Genomic DNA, 19,411 nt, shown 5'->3' with positions numbered 1-19,411 from the left:
TGTGCTGCGTTGCTCTACTTACATCTATTCCAGAGAACACTGCCAGGAGTGGGAGAGAGGGTCCAAGTCTACAGGATTACGAGGATGCAGCAGCTCCATGATTTGCTCAGCAGCCACTAATTGACCCTTGGCCCTCTTCTGCTCCTTTCTTAGCCCAGTCTAGCTTGGGTGCCTTGGTTCTCCTCTAGGCAGAAACAGCATCCTCTTCTCCTCTAGCCCCAGGCACTCCAGAAGTCACCTGACAACCAATTGAAATTACAGTAACAAACAAACATCCTTAAATGGTAATGAGTTTTCCCTCGGAATCATTTATGTGCAGACCTGAAGCACTGCACACTACTCATCCTGGTCAGACTGGAGTTCTAATTACTATTTAAAGATGGGAAACGTGGCCCAGGGGTGAGGAAAACTGCTGGTGAAACCAGGCTTGGGTTTTGGTGGATTGTAACACAGTAAGCCACAGGGCAGAGAAGCAAACAGACATCACAGCCTCTCCCCACCTAAAGCATGCTTCGACGTGCACTACAGACAAAGCATAAGGTGACTTGCAGTGCACACTTGTGGTCCAGAACATGTTCCCTGGACTATTTGGGTATGCTGCGTGTTTTTACAATGAAAGGGTAAGATCCTTTAATTTTTGCTCTGAGCTGGGCTTGGCTGGGAACCACTCCAACATCTCCACGTGCCTGTTTTGAACAGATGATAAATGCTGCCCAGACCTCTGCAGAAGACCATGGAAATAAACGGGGCATCACATTGAAAAGCTTTGGTTTTCTCTGCTGTGTGAGAGACGGAGAGCACATATTCTTCAAAACCCACCCACCCTAAGGATGCACAGCCCCTCCTCCTTGCTCTGATGCCTGCAGGGAGCAGGCTGGAGCAGAGGCACAGCCCACAGGGTGCAGGATGCTCAGTGCAACAAAGCCCTCGGCCATTTTAGCATTTCAGGGGACATGGTGAAGGGGGATGAATGTAGAGAGAGAGATCTTGAGCAATGCAAGAAGCAGCCCAACTTATCATGCAGGGGTTGCTATGGCAACCCACCCAGTTAATGCTTCACCAGCAAAAAGAAAAGAAAAAAAGGGGAAAAAAGGCTGGTACTTCTGCACAGGCTCAACAGGACGAGGAGATAAAAAATAAATTCAGCACCCCCACCCCCCCTCTAATCCCTCAATCTTCTGGTCTCTGAGCCAGGCTATGGGAGCGGGAGCACAGAACCTGCATCTCTGGCCTCCACGTGACAGCCATCTCAGCAGTTCCTCTGTCACTGCAATAATCATGTCAGCTCACTTCAGCACAACCGTCCTCTTTGTTGTGCAGCTAAGCATCAGCAAGGCTTGTCCCTTGCCCCTTTCCTGTCCGTCAGGAGCCAACACAGACCCACTGCTGGCACCAATTGCTCGTTGCCATCCCAGCCTCAAGGCAGCCAAAGCTGTGCAATAACAGATTGTGCACATTCTCACTTTACTACTGCTCCCAGAGCTTCATCTAGCTCTGCTCATGTCTGAAGAACAGACCTCCAAGGCCTCTCGATGGGCGATATTCTGACCTCTTAATGCCAGCTGCTCTCCCTTTCTGTTTTCAGTGACAACACAAAGCATCCCTATGCCATCCTTATCTCCCAGAGAAAACACAGCCTGCTCAACATGCCTCCATTTATCCTTAGCTCTTGGAACTGTTTTCTTTTCAGGTCTACGAACAAGGAGAACTGGACATACAGACTCCTCTCTACGAACAAGAGGGCTCAGGCCAGCTGTCTGCGAGCCCTCAGTGCTTTTCATAGTGGTGCTCTCTCTCAGATAAATACCTCCTCCATCACAGAAGAGCATTGCATAAGCCCAGGTCTGTGCACACACAGAGCCTGCATACCTGGATCCCTTTAAGCAGTAGGTGTACCGTGAAGGCTGGGTTGAAAACTGCCCTCTCTGTGTCTGAGAGACTGGCACTGAGATTCATTCCTCCACATTGCCAACACTTTGTGGTCAGTTAAGCCCTGGTGCCACCCCAGGTACTTCTGAGATAGTGTTTTCTGAGACTCAGCACCAAGAAGATCAAGCAGTGCATACGCACATAGGCGAGCCTTTGTGTGCTGTAACTGAAGTGCTGTTTTACCAATCTGAAGTTTAACGAGGTGGCACTTTCACAGATATGCTTTTAGGCCTCTCCTCAGTCCATTCATTTCAGCAGTGGATGGAAATCCATTAGCGTCAGATTGCCACACACAGTCATTCACATTCGCTCATTTAATTTCTCGTACTCTTAAAACTCTTACAGCTACTGAAATACACCGATGCATCAATTATTTTAGCACCTTGCAACGGCTGTTTTTCTGTAAAATAAAATCTTGTGCACCAAGTGTTACCATCTTACCTTGGCTGAATTGAATTGAAAACCACTGCGGTTTTCTTCCTTAAAGGGTAAGTAAAGCTGAACCTCCCCACAGTCAGCATTAAGCAAGGAAAACCCGTCCTTAACTCCTTTTTCAAGCCCCCTAGAATGCTGCTTCTCAAAGGTGATTTGTTCTCACCGTGGACCAGGGGATACAAAGGATTCAATACAAAGAATACAAAGAACACAGCAGATGTGTGGTTGCATACACTCACTGTTTTGCTCTGCTGTGCCTCCCACTGTGAAAAACAAACTTGCTCAGCTTTTGGCCTTGTTCTGTACCTTTCATCCATGTGTTTCCAGCTCTCTCCTCCAGTAGCACAACTGTCACCATCTTTCAGCTAAAAGAACAAGCATATCTGTAATACATCGGACATCACACGTAAAAAAAAGGAAGAACAGTTTTTCCAGCTTCAATATGACAAATCTGAAAGGTCTTTTGACAGTGAGAAGTGCCTTCTAGGTCAAATTCAAAGCTGCTGGGTAAAGTAAGGCAAGTTGCACAGAGCTTTGAATCTGTTAAAAGTCTCTCTTGCTTTCAAAACTACCATTTACCAAAGGGAACTTCAACACCCAAGCAAGCGCCTTCTCCTGGCTAGGTATTCTGCTACAGCTCTCTGCGTTTTAGTCGTTCTATTAACTTTATACAAAGAAAGAAGCATAAAGAGAGAGCAATCATTGGTTTCTATCCCTGTGTAGGAAAGGAGAGGTTAAGCGGTGCCCGGCGGGGTCTGCAGTGCCGCTGACGGCCGCTAGGGGACGCTGTTCTCTCTGTGTTATAGAGCGCTCCGGCAAAGCCCGGCTCCTCCCTGCACAGGGAGGCAATGCACTCCTTAAGAGCTGCAGATCCTGTGTTCCTCTGCTCTGATGTGTCGTTAACTGCTCACCTCAGTGAGTCCCCACCACCTTGCACTCACGAGACTTTGCTCAGCGGATGAGACTTTCTGGCTTTCTGCCCCATGATCTCATGGCTGTGAGTTCTCCAGGGCCCCAGCTGGTCAATAGTTAAAAATCAACTGAGAACAAAACTTACTGCGGAAAAGCCACGAGTTGTACAAAAAGAATGGGCCCCGTAGCCTTGTGAGGTTCCATTTCTGGTCTGGATTCTTCTTAATATTCTACCAACAAGCTGGGCAACCCCAAACTACTTCACCTCTGCAAATTTCCTTCTATTTATCTACAAATAGAGTCCACGTGTCCCTCACTCATACCTTTTCCTGGTTACTGAGAAACTCTTCAGAAGTACTTCACTTCTCTGAGAGAAAAAGCAAACCCTCCTCAAAGCTGCATGTGGTGGCTGTAAGGCAGAATGCAATACTTAACGCTTTGTGTGTGAGGCCAAACACGGAACTTTCACCCCAAAGACCTGAAATTCCTGATGTAGCAGAGCCACGAAATCCCTGCAAACAGACCAGCTTTGTTCGGTGCCTGCCAAGGCTAAAAAGCATTTGGCCATAAAGGACGTAAGTGATGCTTAATGAGGACATCAGATTTCGGTGACACAGTAAAAGCAAGAGGGATGCAGAAAGTCCTCCCCAGACCTAAGCTTGGAATGCAGCACCAATTCCATCTACACGCTCACCTCGCCCTCACTCCTCCTGCTTCACCTCTTACTGTCCTCCTCACCCTGCCAACCCCTCTCCCTCCTACAGGTACCCCAATTTGCTCTGTCATTCTGCCCTGTCTGCATCTCACCTGCAGCCCTGCATGCCCTCAGCCCCTCTCACTGCTCAGCAGATGGGCAGCTGCTCTTTCCTCCATGGTGCCTCCACAGATCACGTGCTTTGCATTGAACAGAGAGGACACTACACAAAAATAGACTGTATTACATGCAGTAACCAATTACAGTGAGTCACTGCTTTTATCAACACCATATAAAAACACTGGCGTTGGCTATAATTAATAAACAAGATGCTCTAAGAAGAATGAATCAGTAACTGCTGATATCACATGCAGATATCTGCGTATTCCAGCCAGATATCAGCCAGTTAAGATAAATAAAGTAATTAAAAAGCTTAAAGATACTTGGGGAATCAGACAGGCTGGAAGGCACAGGGAATAATGCAATTCCAGCAGCAGTCCTTGAACAGAGCAGAACAAAAGCACCCCTATATCACGTTCCATGGGCAGGATGGCCAGCAACCTGAGTCAGGCAATTAATTGCCTGGAGGTCACTGCGGTTGTGTATTTCAAGGTCAGCATAAACTAGGTCATCAGCTCAAGTCTGTGTTTCGGCCAAGGCTAAAAATCAGGGTCAACTGCCAGCACCACGTCAAGGATGAAACCAAGAGTGTTCTCGGTCCTAAAGGTGCCATTATTATTTGTCCACCCTCAATAGTAAATGAAACCAAACCCAACTTTTTGGATGGTACTTACTTTGGAAACAGAGACAGCTTCCTTCCAGCACTAGAGATGGGGCCCTCCAACTCAAGAACATGGGATGCTGTTGGTGGACACTCCCCAGTCACACTCACACAGCAGAAATCCAGCATTCCAGCACGGTGCTTCCAGAAGGCCACTGTTATTGGAAGAACTCCTTATTAAAGAAAAGGCTGTTTGTTATTACTCATAATTGAGAGAGAAGCTTGCTGTTATGAAGAGAATTAAGTTTTATCTGCACTTCCAATACATTTTCCTTCTTATTATGATGTGTACATTTGAGTAATCAAAACAGAAAACCACTCGCTCTGCCTTTTGTCTCTTTCTTTCCTATTTGTACAGATTCAGCCCCACAGGACCCCTGTCCAGATAACAATCACCCAATGCAAACAACAGGCTGTGGATAAGGAGCCATGCTGATCGCATCAGGGAGAGAACGCCATACTCACGTATGCCACTCAAAGAGACAACTATATGTATCCCTCTCTATAAAAGTTTGGGTATTGGAAACCATCCACAGCGTCACAAAAGCTCTGCAGGAATGAGGTGAAAGGGTACCCAGGTGACCCAGTGAGGAGTGGTGTGACCATTTCCATTCCAATGGCTCTACACATGCCCTTCAGCTGCTAACAGCAGCACCCGAGTTCCTAAATTCTCATCATTCAAGCACCCAGGATGCTCACAGTACATCTCCAGCAGCTCATTATCACTCCCAGTGTAAACAACCACCGATCAAAGGCGCTTTTGGAAGAACGGTTTTCATTCTAAAGCCAAGATCTTTTATTTTCAAGACTTTCTACGGGCTTTTGCGTGCAGGATCAGCAGAACGAGGGAAGCAGAGGAACATCCATGCACCTGAATGAACATCATGGGATGCCCACTGTTTTTCAGAAGACTTTGAACAAAGCCACTGAGGGAGAGAGAGATGTATTTTTTCCCCCATAAAACGCATGGGTTTTATGCCAGTAATTTCATTACATTAAAACCAGGCTGTGCGTTCCAAAGCACAACCCTGACAGATGTTCCCAGTTGGCTGAACTTAAACATCCCCCGTTTGCCTGGTAGGGATTATGTTCCCATCTCCAGGGCATAACTGCTCTCCCTGCACAGCTCTGGGTGCCAGAGAGAAAGGTGCTCAGTGGGTTTGGGCTGCACTCTGCAGAGGGCAACTCCCACTGCTTTTACCACAGTCCTTCCTCCTCCTACACCCATCCTGATATAAACCAGATGACATATTCTAACAAAGGAGCTGTTTGTTCTATAAATAGGTGTTTTTTTTTTCCCCTCACATACCACAGGCGTGAGAGCCCTTTCCCAGCACCTAAGAACAACAACACACAACCAATATCAACATGGGCTGTTTCTCCAAGAAATGACACACCTCAGTGCAGCACACAGAAGCACGGAGCTATTTCTGTAGCAGAAATAAGGATTTCACACATCCTCAGTGAATGCTGGAAGCTCACTTTGATTTAGAAAGAAACGTGCTTTCTGGGATGTGTCAGGTAGCTTCTTTCATTCCCTGAAAGCAAGAAAGAAAACTGCATTTTTAGAGGAACTGCAATCTAAAATCGCTTTAAAAATTAACAGCAAGCTGTTAACAAGTATCTTAAACACAACAGCTAATTTGAGTTGGCCCAAAATTCCATGAAACATACCAATTTTCCATCCCAATTATTATGGGGTCCATGCAAGTAGAATTTGAAAGACCACGCAGATACACTGGGTCAGCTCTGCACACAAACTGATGCTAAATACATTTGGGCTTTCAATATCCCTTCACTATTCACCTCCTGACTTCTGGAGGTGCTGCCAACAAATGGGTCCTTCAACCACTGAAGCCCATGAGGACCAACCCCCCCCCCAGGAGGCACAGGGACCGACTGAAGCCAAGTGCTTTGCTGAAGGCCACAGATTAAAGCCAGGCTGAGGCGAGGGCCCCTGCCTTCCTGTTTCCTGTTGCCATGACCAGGTTACAAGGCCTCCGCCCCACCACTGACCCCATACCTTCATTGCTGCCCCATGATCGTGCACAGGCCTGTTGATCAATCCCGGTCTTCTGCCCTGACACAGCTTGCTCAGCAAAACCTTCTCACTCATTTCCCTTTCCAGGCAAAGCTTTACAGTCCCTTCTTTTCCCCATCTTGCTGGTGGAACACGTGGATGCCCACGCGCTAACAAGGAAGCACTTCAGTACCAGCAGCCCTCTACTGCTGAGGATGGCAGCCTCTTCTTACCTTAAGCCATTTCACACAGCCGTCGCAGCAGCACAGCCCTGAACACAACCCTGGGAATCCACGGCACAACTCTGAGCACAGGCTAAGACTGATAATGAGGATCTTAACGCAGGTAGGAATGTTTCCTGCAGCAGACAGATTTTCCTGCATGTTGTTCCAGTCTCAAAGCCAAAACATGGGCTCGGAATGCTGAAGTCTTCTGACTACGTCTGGAAAATACAACACAAGCATCCCTCTGTGAGTAGGAGCTATCTCCAAGATATAGACTTCATACACTATCTCAGGAGGTGTCTCGACATTTCTGACCACCAAGCTGCAAATTCCTTTCAGCTCATAATGTAATAAGATGGGAGTTCTCACAGGGTACAGTGATGCTGAACAGCATCAGAGGGCTGAGCAGCATCAGAAGGAGTCCTTCAGGGAGAAAGAGGAGAGCACAGGGCTTCACTACAGCAGGTTGGTGCAGCAGAGAGCACAGCTACTGGATCAGGAGAACTGCCTGCCTGCCTTGCATAGCAGACCCCAATACTCATTCAAGGAATCTCAGGAAAGGAAATGTTTTCCCACCTGCATCCTGCTCTATTGAGGCCAGCCCAGTCTTGGCTTCAGCTGGAATTTCCTACTTCAACCCCAGCCCTTCCCTGGAGCAGTCTAGAATGCAGTTAATGTGTGATAGAGGTTCTCATTCTTTGGTGCAGAGCTCGGAAGTGGGAAGGAAGCAGCATTCCCACACTCGTTCCCATTGCCAGCTGGTTGCCTCTAAGCAGTTAATCACCCACCTCTCACGTGGCCTGTAACACTTTCTGCAAGGAGGCTGGCAAGCACAAGCTGGCTACCAATACAAAAATAGGGCATGAAGCGCCGATGAGCATAAAGATGAAGATAGGAGATCTGCCCTTCAGTCTTTCCAGACATACACAGGCTACGAGGCTGAGTTTTGCTGTTTATCAACACATAATGCCAGAACAGAAAGTAGGTCAGCAAGCAGGGTATCTCAAAACTGCAGGAAGCTACCTGCCAGTGCCAGTCTCTGGGGTGGGCTGGATGTGTGTAGGCACCAGCAGAGCTGATTTTTAGAGAGAAAAAACAGAAACTGCTTGATCCCAAGGGTGTAGTGGACTCCCCCACACTAAGTCAAGCAGCAGAGCAAGAGAGCCAGTGCTCAGGAGAGGTAGGTATTCATGCTGAGGTGCTGGGGCCAGGGCAGAGGCATGCTGCCAGCGCTGGGTGCTCTCTCTGCACCAAAAAGTCAGCCCAATGCATGGCAAAGCAGTGATTGCAACATCAGACTCAGCACAGGCACACACAGCTTTAAGCTATTCTTCCTGAGTGTCCTACATAACAAACCCAAACAAATTAAGGAATGAGTAATGGAAAGGTAGGAGGTGGCAAGGCTTGTTTTGGTTCAGGAAAGGATTCCCATCCCTTGCTTGGAATCTAAATTAGATTCAATTTAGATTACAATGAGGCAAGGCCAAACCCCCTTGATAAATGAGTTGCTGAAGTAGATCACTTGTATTTTGCAGCCGTTCTTAAATAAATTCATTTATTTGTCTCCTGCTTCTGCTTTTGTTTCTGATGTTATCAGCCTCGTGCCATGTCCTCCCCTGTCTCTCTGGTTTAGGATAGCCCTTACAATCTCTCTCTGAGTGAGGACAGAAGCAATTTGTTGTCCAGTGGAGAGAGAATGTGTGCTTGGGCTGATAAGTGGATTACCTCCATAAACATTCTTTATAATGCAACGACACCCCACGCTCACAAAACCAAAGGAATTAATCACAGCCAGCAATGTGACATCCAAAGGAGAAAGCTCCCTCTCCTGCCTACTACGCTGGTATTGCAGCCAGGCTCTCCTCTTAAGGGAAAAGCAAGGAAAAAAGCACATAACGTAAGAAAATCCATGCTCACACTCACCACGTGTCTGCAGGAGGATGTGCCCACCAAGCACAGATCACAGCAGCTGGGAGGTTACAGCACTGTGTGCCCCAGCTGGGTGTTCAATTGCAAGAAACACGATGCACACAGCCAGCACCTCTCTAGTTTTGAACATCAGATCAAATAATGGGTAAACGATGGGCGGTCTTGAAGACTCCAAACTTGCTTTTACACCCTAAATAACCCCTGACAGCCCAGTACATATTGCAGTGCATGGGCAGAACAACTTACAGGGCAAAACCTCCAGCTGAAATGCATTTAACAGGTTAGAAACACACGGAGAGAAATGATGCCAGGAAGCGCAGTGCTGAGAGCACCTCAAATTGATGCAAAAAATGAACAGAGGAACTTTAGGTTTGAGGAACAGGAGAATGCTTTACACAAAAGGGATGAGAACAGTGCTGGCTGCAGGACAGAGTCCAGCTACCCCATCACCTTGGGGATGCTCAGGCATTGTCTGGTTGGCTTGCTGCAGTACAGGCTTTCATTTTGTTCTCCTGATGCTCCCCATCCCAAAGATCACTGGAAGAGGTATCACAGCCCCCATTTACCTCCATCTCAGGAGAAATCAAGAATGTGCAGCTACTTAAAGCAGACGCTCAGTTCCTCGCTGGACTGAAACTCTTTCATCTCTGACTCATCTCCATAAGGAAGTGAAGCACATGCAAATCATATATGGATCCAGATCAGTGTACCTGGCAGACCTTTACATGCTCTGGAAGGCTGCTTGCTTTAACAGCAGGCATCCATTCATTTCATATTTCTCAAGCACTAATTTACAGCTCACTCTTGCTGAGTAATGGGGTTGGTGTAAATCAAAAGCAAAATCTGTCAGTGGCAGCTGGTTACAAGAAGGGATGTGTCTGTAGGCAGACAGGACAGAATGCTGATCAGCAGCACCCAGCAGTAGCAGCAGGCATGCTCTTCACCTCCAGCTACTTCAAGCTGCCCACCATGAGGGTCAAATGCACCTTATTGCTTTACCTCAGTTTCATGAAGTCCAATCACAGAATTGCTCAGGTTGGAAAGACCTTCAATGATCATCAAGTTCAGTGGGCAAGACAGAACCTTGCAACCCAACCTGCAACCCAGAGCAGGAAGCTGAATGCAATGGGTCAAAGCCCTGCTCAGAAGGAAAGTCCAGGGTGGTTGGGCTTAACTCCACAGCTCAGTGAGTCAGGAGCAGAGATGGATCTGGGGGAAAGGGCATAAGTGAGGATCTTACCTGGGGATGACACAGCTTCGTGATGTGGTGCCAGCTTCCTCTGATGGATCAGTTGTATCAGTTTTGCTGCTGTATTTCGGTCTTCTTTCCCTACTATGTAGCACATCATTCTTCCTTTCCTTTGGCTTTGCGTGCATTTTAACACAAAATGATACTCATTTTGTAGCATCATTTCAGCAGCTGAATAATACACTTCAGGATGATCTGCAAGACAGGAATATTGGAACTCACTTCTGATTCCATGTACCAACCCAATAAACATGGTTATTTGCCCAAAGAGCCTTCTTGAATGGCGGTTCAGTTATTAATCTTAAAACACATTGCATTATTATTTTCAAACGATGCAGCAGCACACATTTCTACACGCTATGATTACAAAGCCTCATTTTTCCAACAAGTGGAAATGTTCAGGGTCCTGAAATAGCTATAAGTGAGGCATTATTATATCCACGTCAGCTATGAAAGTACCAGCTTTCACTTCCATGGAAGCAAATACTAACTCATGTATTTCAATTTGCCACGATTACATTTTCCTTAGGAGAGAGGAATAATATACATTTTGGAACTTTTTGAGCCATCCCTAATGCATTATCTGCCTCTATCGTCCTGGCTGCCCAAATTGCACTACAATTTAAAACAATTACACGAGCAGATGAAGACCAAGTTTACTATTGCCAGCTAAAAGGCACATGGATAGTGGCCAACGAAACCCCAAATCAGTAACCAAGTTATGCACAGTTCCGAATTTAAAATCCCATCATCATCATCATCAAGAAGGATGAGAACTTCTAAAGTAAAATTACCATGCTGGCTCTAAGCACTGTGAATCTCATCACCAAGCAGCTCTCACATTAAGAGAGATGGCTTTTAAGATGCCTCCTGGAATCGAGATGGCAAAGTGCTGCACATTCCTCTACCAACAGTTCTCTAAACCCAATTGGTTTCACAGCTCATCGACACACTTGAGAAGGAATAAGGCTGTCTAGTCTGAACCAAGCTGAAAAAAAAAGCTGTCTGACTCAATCTTTTTATTTTATGTTCATGCCAGTCTCCTAACTGCTTAATTAGCTGAGAGGGTGAGCTACGTAGAGGCTCTGGAAGCCAACCTATTTATCATTTGCATTTGAGCAATTTCTCCATCTTTGCAAAGCAAACACCAATTACTGCTGTGATGAAGCGGAGCTCATGGTGGTGGGCACAGTGCTGATGTGGCTGTGCAGTTCCAGCTCTGCAGCTGGCTCCTACGCCAGCCGTGCCTGCCCTGCCACAGGGTGCAGCTGTGCTCTGACCCCCTCTGCCCTGGGAGGTGCCTGGAAGTGGGGTACCATGGAACATCAGTGCTGACTTCCAAAAGGAGCTCAGCAGGAGCACAGTGCCCGCTGCATTGCTTGTGCAGACAGGCTGCACGGCAGCAAGGAGGAGCGCTTGGGGCAGAGCCACAACCAAGACAACTCAATTTGTTCTCCCTCTCATCAAAAGCAGAGATCTTACCAAGCTATTTCAGCTTGTTTGCTTGCTTATATTACCATGATGCTTATTTGCATGTAACTCGTGACTGACCTCAACCACCACCCGCTGACTTGTAGGGCTCTGCACACTGAGCACGGCATTGGCCACATAGGCAGCCTCTCCTTCCCACTTAGTTTGTTCACAAATCCACCCAGCCCAGATGCATCCAGGATAATTGACTCTTGAAGCAGAACTTGATGGGGCTTGTAAGAGCCGCTCTTGGTAAAAATCAGCATTAGCAGCAAATCTTTCCCCGTGGATGTGACAGACGGAAGCTCAATTCCTGCCTAAATGCGTTCATTGGAAGCCCAAAGACAACACGTGCCCACATCTGCGACTCGTTCTGACAGGTCTGCACACAAAAGCCAAATCCAAACATGCCACATGCTTCAAAAATGCTTGTTTTGGCATTTAAAACGTGTCACCTGGGCTCATCTACAGGCATCTGTTCCTCAGGACAGCACTCACCTCCCCTAAAAGCCAGGGATTTCATCCAAATTATTCTTCCAGGCTCCTCCTCTGTTCAGGCAGAGAGCAGCATGCCTCCACAGGGTAATCATTATCTCATATATGCTTAACACAAACGAGACGAATTGCTGTCTGGAGGTGCTTCTTTCTTCCCTTTGGCTATAAAGACAAACTGAATGACTAGCGCAGCCTCAGAGTTAAATGAGATGAGCTGTATCTCATCCTAAGCGATTTTATACTAGGGGATCCCATTATGTTTCTCAGCCATCAAGCAAATTATACGGCAAAGGGACACAAATGAAGCAAGCAGAAAGCTCGGGTCTCTTTGTTCACTGGGACCTCACTACTGCCATTCATTTCACTGTGGGAGCGCTTCGGTTGTGGGGCAGCCAGCTGTGCAAACCCTGGAGCAGACTGACAGCCCCACAGAGCAGCACGTCACAGAGATGTGACACTGTGACTACAACACCTGCAGATTTCCTGGTTCTTCTGCAGGCTGCTGCCCCTCTGTGACTCAGTTTCTCCATCTATAAAGAGGCAGTGATGCTCCTGACCTCTTTTGATCTACTGGTGGAAAAACAACCCCAGCACACAGTGGACATGCATAGGCTGCCCAGGGCTGTCTGTGAGCCTCGAAGGGTGGTACTAAAAAGGTCTCGTTCTGCAACCCTATGGGGTAATGGGGCCTTTCTGGGGCTGAGCACAGTAAATACTGCAGAAATGATGTACAAAAGGAGAAGACCTACAGGGAAAAAGCTAAACAGTGAACGGTTTTTTACTGAAGACAACATTCTGGAACTGTTCAATACAAACGTTTCACCAAAACAAAACTACGAAACACTGGAGTATGTGCCACATCTGACAAGACTTGGCATCCTTTGTGAGATGCCTTTTACAACATCAACCGTGCTGTCTCGAGCCAATCCCAAAGCTGCATGGGCCACAAGGAGACACGAATTCAAAGATGCTGTGAACACCGTGTCCACGTTTCCAGCCCATCAGGCACAGAATCCATCTTCTCTCCCAACAGTGATTCACACTTCTACTAACTCAAGCACTGCACAGTGCAGAAACAGATTTTATACAGAAGCCAGGGTGACAGCATAAAGCATGAGGCTTTATTAGTTAAATATCAACTAGTTATTACTCCCAATCAGAATATCTTCTGTCCATCCAATTCGTAATTATTTTAGAGGTGAGAATGAATGAAAAAACGCCATAAGGAAAAGCCCCATGGTTGTTACTAACACAGATGTCACTGTGTCAGAAAGCAGAATGTGGCAGCTATGGCCCAATTCAAAACAACATTCACACGTGAGCTTCTTTAAAAATGATTAACGCTGTGCTGAATGAGGGTCTGTCCCTTCCTATAAGAGCCATTGGGTCACTGAGTGTGGCTGATGTCATTCCTGGGCCATACAGTCCGCTGGAACACATTTTGGTTCACTTTTACTTCTGGAAAACACATGGTTGTGTGGCCCTGCTAGCCAAGCCCCAACCTTATAACTGTAATTCTTACAGAACTGACTTTGCACCAATTTGCATTGAATGGGTGGTTGGACTGGTTCTCAGCAGCAGCCACACAATACCCAGTGTCGATCCAAGCCGAGGGCATTTTCCCAAGAGGAAAGCAGGTGAAAGGTCCGACAGCCCCAGGATGGAGCACAGGGATGCACTCAGCTCATGGGGAGCTCTGAAGGAGCACAGCTTCTTCCTCCCCTATCACCCATTGCTCCCCTTGAGGCCATCACTGCACATGAAACTCTGCATGGAGCCAAGGGCAGGGGAGCCAATGTGGGACCACAGCACAGACACTGGTGCCAAAGGCACAGGGCCCAGCCGAGCCCCTTCACGTGCCTTTGACAAATATGAAACGAGTTTTTCCTGACCCTAAGCATTTTCAGTACAAGGTCTACACGGGTGGCATTTCGCACTGCTCTGGGCTGCACACGAACCCACGTGGTTCTTAAATTCCACAGGCAAAATGCTGCTTTCAGCTTCACATTGCAGCTCAAACATCTCCGCTGTGTCACACCCAGAGCCACTTCAAGACCATTTTCTCTCACTCTGAAAGTCTCACTTTTACCCCAGCACATAAACATGACTGCTAATGGAGGATGGCAGAATCTCAGAAGGAAATACAATAAAAATGAAACACACACAGGTTCTCTGAAGTATCTCTGAAGGTACCATTGAGAAGAGAAAGCTCTCTTTCCATCCACACCATTTAAAGCAACCCGCTGAATTCCACTACAATTCACATATAAGTAGGGAGAGAATAAAGGGAAGAAAAGGACACAAAACGCTCCATTAAATGCTTCAACTGATTCCTACCACTGCTCTTACAACCTACCCAGTTTTCTGGGAATGCAGATGCAAAGGCAAAATGGGAAAATAATTTAAAAAATACCCATTTTAAAGCATGCTCCACTCCCCTCTTCGCTGCACTGCTGAAGCCCACCCATTCTCAATGCCCTCTCCAACGACAGACAATGCAATCTTCGCTCCCTGCCTGCAAATCTGCAAGCACAGTCCCAGATGGGAATACCAAACAGAGGTCAATCTGCATCCACGCAATGGTCGCTGGCTGTCAGGTCTTGTAAACCATGAGCCATCACTTCGTCAGTCCCAGCCTTCGGCCTTGCAGACTGTGACTAAAGATCCTGACTTGCTCTGCCAGCAGCTGTTGCAAGCTGTGAGCCAGCATCTTGGCATTCTCAGCTGACATACTCACCCCTTCTGTGCTCACAAACTGTCATTTTCTGTTAGCGGAGCTCTTGGGTGACACGACATCAATGTATGGCCATCATGGGGTAAAAAAATAAATAAAAACCCCGTCTGTTTGAACAACCCACATTCAACCAACTGACTCATTTTTAATCACTTTCCAATGGAGGTCACCCAGCCAGTAAATATCTGGCTGTGGCACCTCAACAGCCTTACGATGTGAATTATCACACAGTCAACATCTTGTCCTGCTGTATCGGTGGTCAATTACTTGTACAGTCACATTATTCCAATGACCTGCTTTCCATTATAGAAACAGCAAGAGCCACAAGACCAAAGTTTTCTTGCAAAGAGCATCTTGCTGTTGCCCAGCAAGAATTCAGGCCCAATAATGGACAAAATCCTTCCAGTGCCTGGGTATGGAAACCTTTGCCAACCATAGAATGCTGTTACCTTACGCCACTGTTTAGAAATAAGCACTGAACACACCAAATATTTTACAAGTGAAACTCTGCCCCAAAGCTTCCTTTCCTCTGTTTGCAGAGGTGCTTTGGGGTAAACACACCTTTGTGTTACTGTCCATTTTCTCTTCCCCTGTGCCCAGCTTTAGCTGCACATGGGTCTATACTCACATCCTTCTCTTAACTGTTCCTTTTCCATCCCATTGCACAGTTGCCTTACCTCTGTCGCTTGATGGGCTGCGACATCTCTCAGGAATGAGGTTGGATATGTTGTTATAGAGGACTGAATGTGGACTGCAAACCACAAGTCAGCTATGCAAACTCTAGATATACTGGTTTGGAATACCTGACTGGCACATGACAGAGCATTTTAAAGGGAAAAACGTATTGTTTTGCCCAATAATGATGAAAATATCAGGAAAACATCAGAATTACTCAATTCCTGTAAATTACATATAATTGCAAATGAAACGCTAAAAAAATCAGAATGTTGAAAGAAGAACTTTCAGCCCTAAGCAAACCTCTGGGCAGCACCAGGAGGTAAAGAGGAGGAAGTTCTATTTTCCTAGGTACTTTAATACTGCATTCAGTAAGGATCGAGTAATGGTTCACATCATTGGCACCAAGAAGCAGGAAGAATATGAAAATCTGAGATCTCATGCCTCACCTGCGGCTCCTATTTTATTTTCCCCTTCAGAAACATAACATTTCAACAGAAGATTGCCTGCCTCATATTTGTCAAAGGCACGTGAAGGGGCTTGGCTGAGTCCTGCACCCCACCCCGACTCACAAAAAATGTGCAAGTTTTACTTCCCTTTTTGAACTTCCTTAAGGCAGGGAGCAGCGAGCTGAGCAGTCAGCAGCACGCTGTGAAAGGCAGAGCTCTGCAGCTCCCTGCTTCACACAACCCACCGTCACTTTGGGTCTATCAGGGACAGTCATGGCTTCTTGATGAGCCACATGAAAAGGCCTCAAATGAGCAATTCTAATCAAAAAGCAGCCAAATACCAATGTTTGCATTGGTGTAGAATCTAAGAAGAAACTCAATAAACAGGGACTAGAGATAAGGAGACCAGTCACTTCTTCCACACCCATCTCTTCTTCAGATAAAGCAAAGAAATAAACCATGCATTGAAATATATGCTGCTATCACTTATGGATACACAAAAATCACTTCAACAGCACATTAGCTCCAAAATCCATCAAGGTGCAGCAGTTCCTTTTATAGAATGGAGATAAAACTTTCCCTCAGACTACAGCACCAGTGACTGTACCACATCTCCATGGATAGAAGGTCAACACGGTGCTGCTATTAAGGCAGACTACGGCTCTGCTTGAAGTGCCAACTTAATAGCTGGGCACCTCATAATTTCATACTGATGAACAAGAAAGAACATTATGAAAGAGCACAGAAATACACCTTTCCATGAACCCCATGCAGTGCTCCATGAAACAGAACACAATTTCTTAGCCAAGTGCTGCAGGCACTCAGACACAGAGCACCGTATGGACAGTATCAACACAAGTGTAACGCTCATCACATGTGGTTTGTGAACTGCAGATTAACATCTTTGACTTTGGAATAAGAAGATTTAACAACAGCTTTTCCCTCTGCTCAGAGCTCCTCCTCTCCCTGAGTAAGGAAGTGGGGAATCCTCCCAGCCTTCTGCCTTTGCTAATGGAGGAATCCAGGAGGTGTGCTCAGCCCAAGAGCCACTGGAAGAAGCTGGTTGCACAACTCAGCCCCACAGCACATCCACATACCTGCCAGCAATGCTTAACCCCTCTGAAGTTCCATCCTGCCTTGGAAAGGTGACTTCAGCACAGTGAAACACACCTGAACTTTAGATTTGATTTTACATTTACAACGCAAGATAAAAAGCAACACAACACGTTTCCCTACAGCCAAAGATAGGCATATACTAAGGCAACGAGACATGCATGCTGTACCCCAAAGCCATATTTTTGCTGCTGTAAAAGCAATGAATGAAGAAGGAAAGCACTGAGCACAGAGGCCACTGTGCTCCCTCTGCTGCTCTCACAGAAGAAAGACAACAAGCCTGCATCGTGCCTTGGAAAAGGAAACGGGCACACACCTACCACCACCCAAACCTGCATCTTTCGGTGCTTCTAAAGCTGCACAGTGCCCATTTTGCAAATACAGGCGTAGGAGGCATGCAAATAAAACTAATATTTCCAAAGGCAAACATCTGCAGGAAGAAAAAGGCAGGCAAATCCACTCTACTGCTTCTTTACCCCAAAAGCTTTTACAACCATTTTCCGCTTCTGTACGCAACCAGATCAAATACAAAACCCTGAGCACATGTACCAGCAAGCCTGCAGCCTTCACACAGTGCAACAGGCATCTCAGCACAATAAACAACAGCCAAACATTCCCGTTTGCCCTTATGCAGCACTTGCAAGCAGACATGAGCTTAGAAGAGGATCAAAATAAGACAGTATTTCAGAAAGGACGCTCTTCTAGGCCAACATATAAAAATTAGAATAACACATGTTTATTTTACCTTCAAACCAGGGCTCTGCTCTGGGCGTTGAGACACGCTGGGAACTCACATGATGATTACAGCTCTCTGGCACAGACACAAGCGTGTATCCCTCTGGATGCATGTCACATCTTGCCAAGCCAAGGGAAGAACCCTTCACTCCTAGGATTCAGTGGTGTGTACATATCCACTTGTTCAGAACTGCAGCCTGGCTTCTCATGTGGGCTTTATTTCTGATACTTTCGCAGCTGGGCTAAACAGTAAAAAACAAGATCAGTGCTCCCAACAGTGGGATATTACACTGCCCAACCACAGTATGTTGGTTCACAAGGAACATGGGATTTGTCTTTTATAGCACTTCTCATTGGTACTTTGTAATTTACAAGGAAACCAACCATTCCCTTAGTGGAACACAAGTTAACAAAACTCCTGCCACTAAGCTTTTTAACCATCAATTTCTTACTTTTAACTTGGCAACTCAATACAGACCATTTGTTAGCAGGCAACCCCAGGTCAATACCTTGTATACTGTTACGCTCTGGCATTATCGCAGGGCTTTCCCAGTTTAATTAATTTTCTACAAGAACTTCCTTTAGTAAGACAGATGCTTCAGTGTAAATGCTGCAGTTAGACCATAGCATACAGCATGCTTGCTTGCCAAACACTTTTCTAATTTGCATTTCTAACATTTGCCCTCAGGCAAAAGTCATGACTTTGAGAAGAGAAATGCAAAACCTGCCAAAATGACCCAGATGACATCCTAAATCATGAATTATTACTTATTTCCACAAGGCAATTAGCAGCAGGATACTATATACATTCCCGTGTTCCACCCACCAGTTATTCCTCAATCATGGATTGAGAATCCAAGTTCCCGGTTAAAAATTATCGATGAAGAAGTCAGGTATGCTACCCTGTTTCCACATTCTCCAGCCTGCTGACTGTACCAATAAATCCGATGGACAACACAACTACAGGTCTGGATGGCATTCCTGCATTTCCAACCACGTTTGCTTTTGAAAGCCCCTCATTTCCAGTGTCAGCAGTGAGTTTGGTGCCAAATCTGCTCACCACACTTCTCAATCCTCATGGTTCTAGTGCCTTGGTAATGGGCATCACTGGATGCAATCAGCGTGTGTTCTTGTACATGGCACGTATTATGAAATCTCAAATACTTGTACACGTATGAAAAGGTTTCTATACAAGCTCCAGGATACAGTCCAGTTCTCAATAAAATAAACAGCAGAAACTGAATGCAAAACCTTTTCAGGTGCACTTCTGAATCTTGCATAACGCCCTAAGATTGAGAATGCCATGGAAAAAGACCCACAGATGTAAACTGAGAAGTATAAACAGTTTTATTTATAAATATGATCATCATTTAAGGAGGTATGACACTCTACTTATTGGAGCCCATCCACCATCTGAACATGGATCTGTTTATGCTGTTTAAGTCGTAAGGGATGTTTCTTGGCCATCTTCCCTACCAACAGCTTACACGTATGGCTTGAAATGGTCACTGTTAGTTACTTCTAATACCGTGTTATATCTCTTACCATGATTTCAGTCACCTGTTAA

At 46.1% G+C, this 19,411-nt stretch overlaps 1 protein-coding gene across 4 annotated transcripts in view; it reads right to left on the bottom strand.

The window, feature by feature from the left end:
- Positions 1–23: 23 nt before the first annotated feature.
- LOC101748867 (zonadhesin-like) overlaps positions 24–19,411 on the bottom strand; it is a 140,607-nt gene continuing 121,219 nt past the window's right edge. For 2 of the 4 annotated variants that reach the window (XM_040652112.1, XM_040652113.1), the window contains exons 86-94: positions 17,855–18,086; positions 10,165–10,368; positions 9,924–10,020; positions 7,005–7,213; positions 6,149–6,289; positions 4,765–4,924; positions 3,600–3,685; positions 2,604–2,747; positions 24–238 (exon numbers count right to left, since the gene is read on the bottom strand). The gene's annotated coding sequence lies outside the window, so the exon portion shown is untranslated. The remainder of the gene's footprint in view (positions 239–2,603; positions 2,748–3,599; positions 3,686–4,764; positions 4,925–6,148; positions 6,290–7,004; positions 7,214–9,923; positions 10,021–10,164; positions 10,369–17,854; positions 18,087–19,411) is intronic. The other 2 variants (XM_040652123.1, XM_040652126.1) reach the window with 1 other exon arrangement.

This window comes from Gallus gallus, chromosome 24 (genome assembly GCF_016699485.2).
Source record: "Gallus gallus isolate bGalGal1 chromosome 24, bGalGal1.mat.broiler.GRCg7b, whole genome shotgun sequence".
NCBI lineage: Eukaryota > Metazoa > Chordata > Aves > Galliformes > Phasianidae > Gallus > Gallus gallus.
The sequence above is the reverse complement of the archived record's forward strand: the minus strand, read 5'-3'. Positions and strand labels throughout refer to the sequence as shown.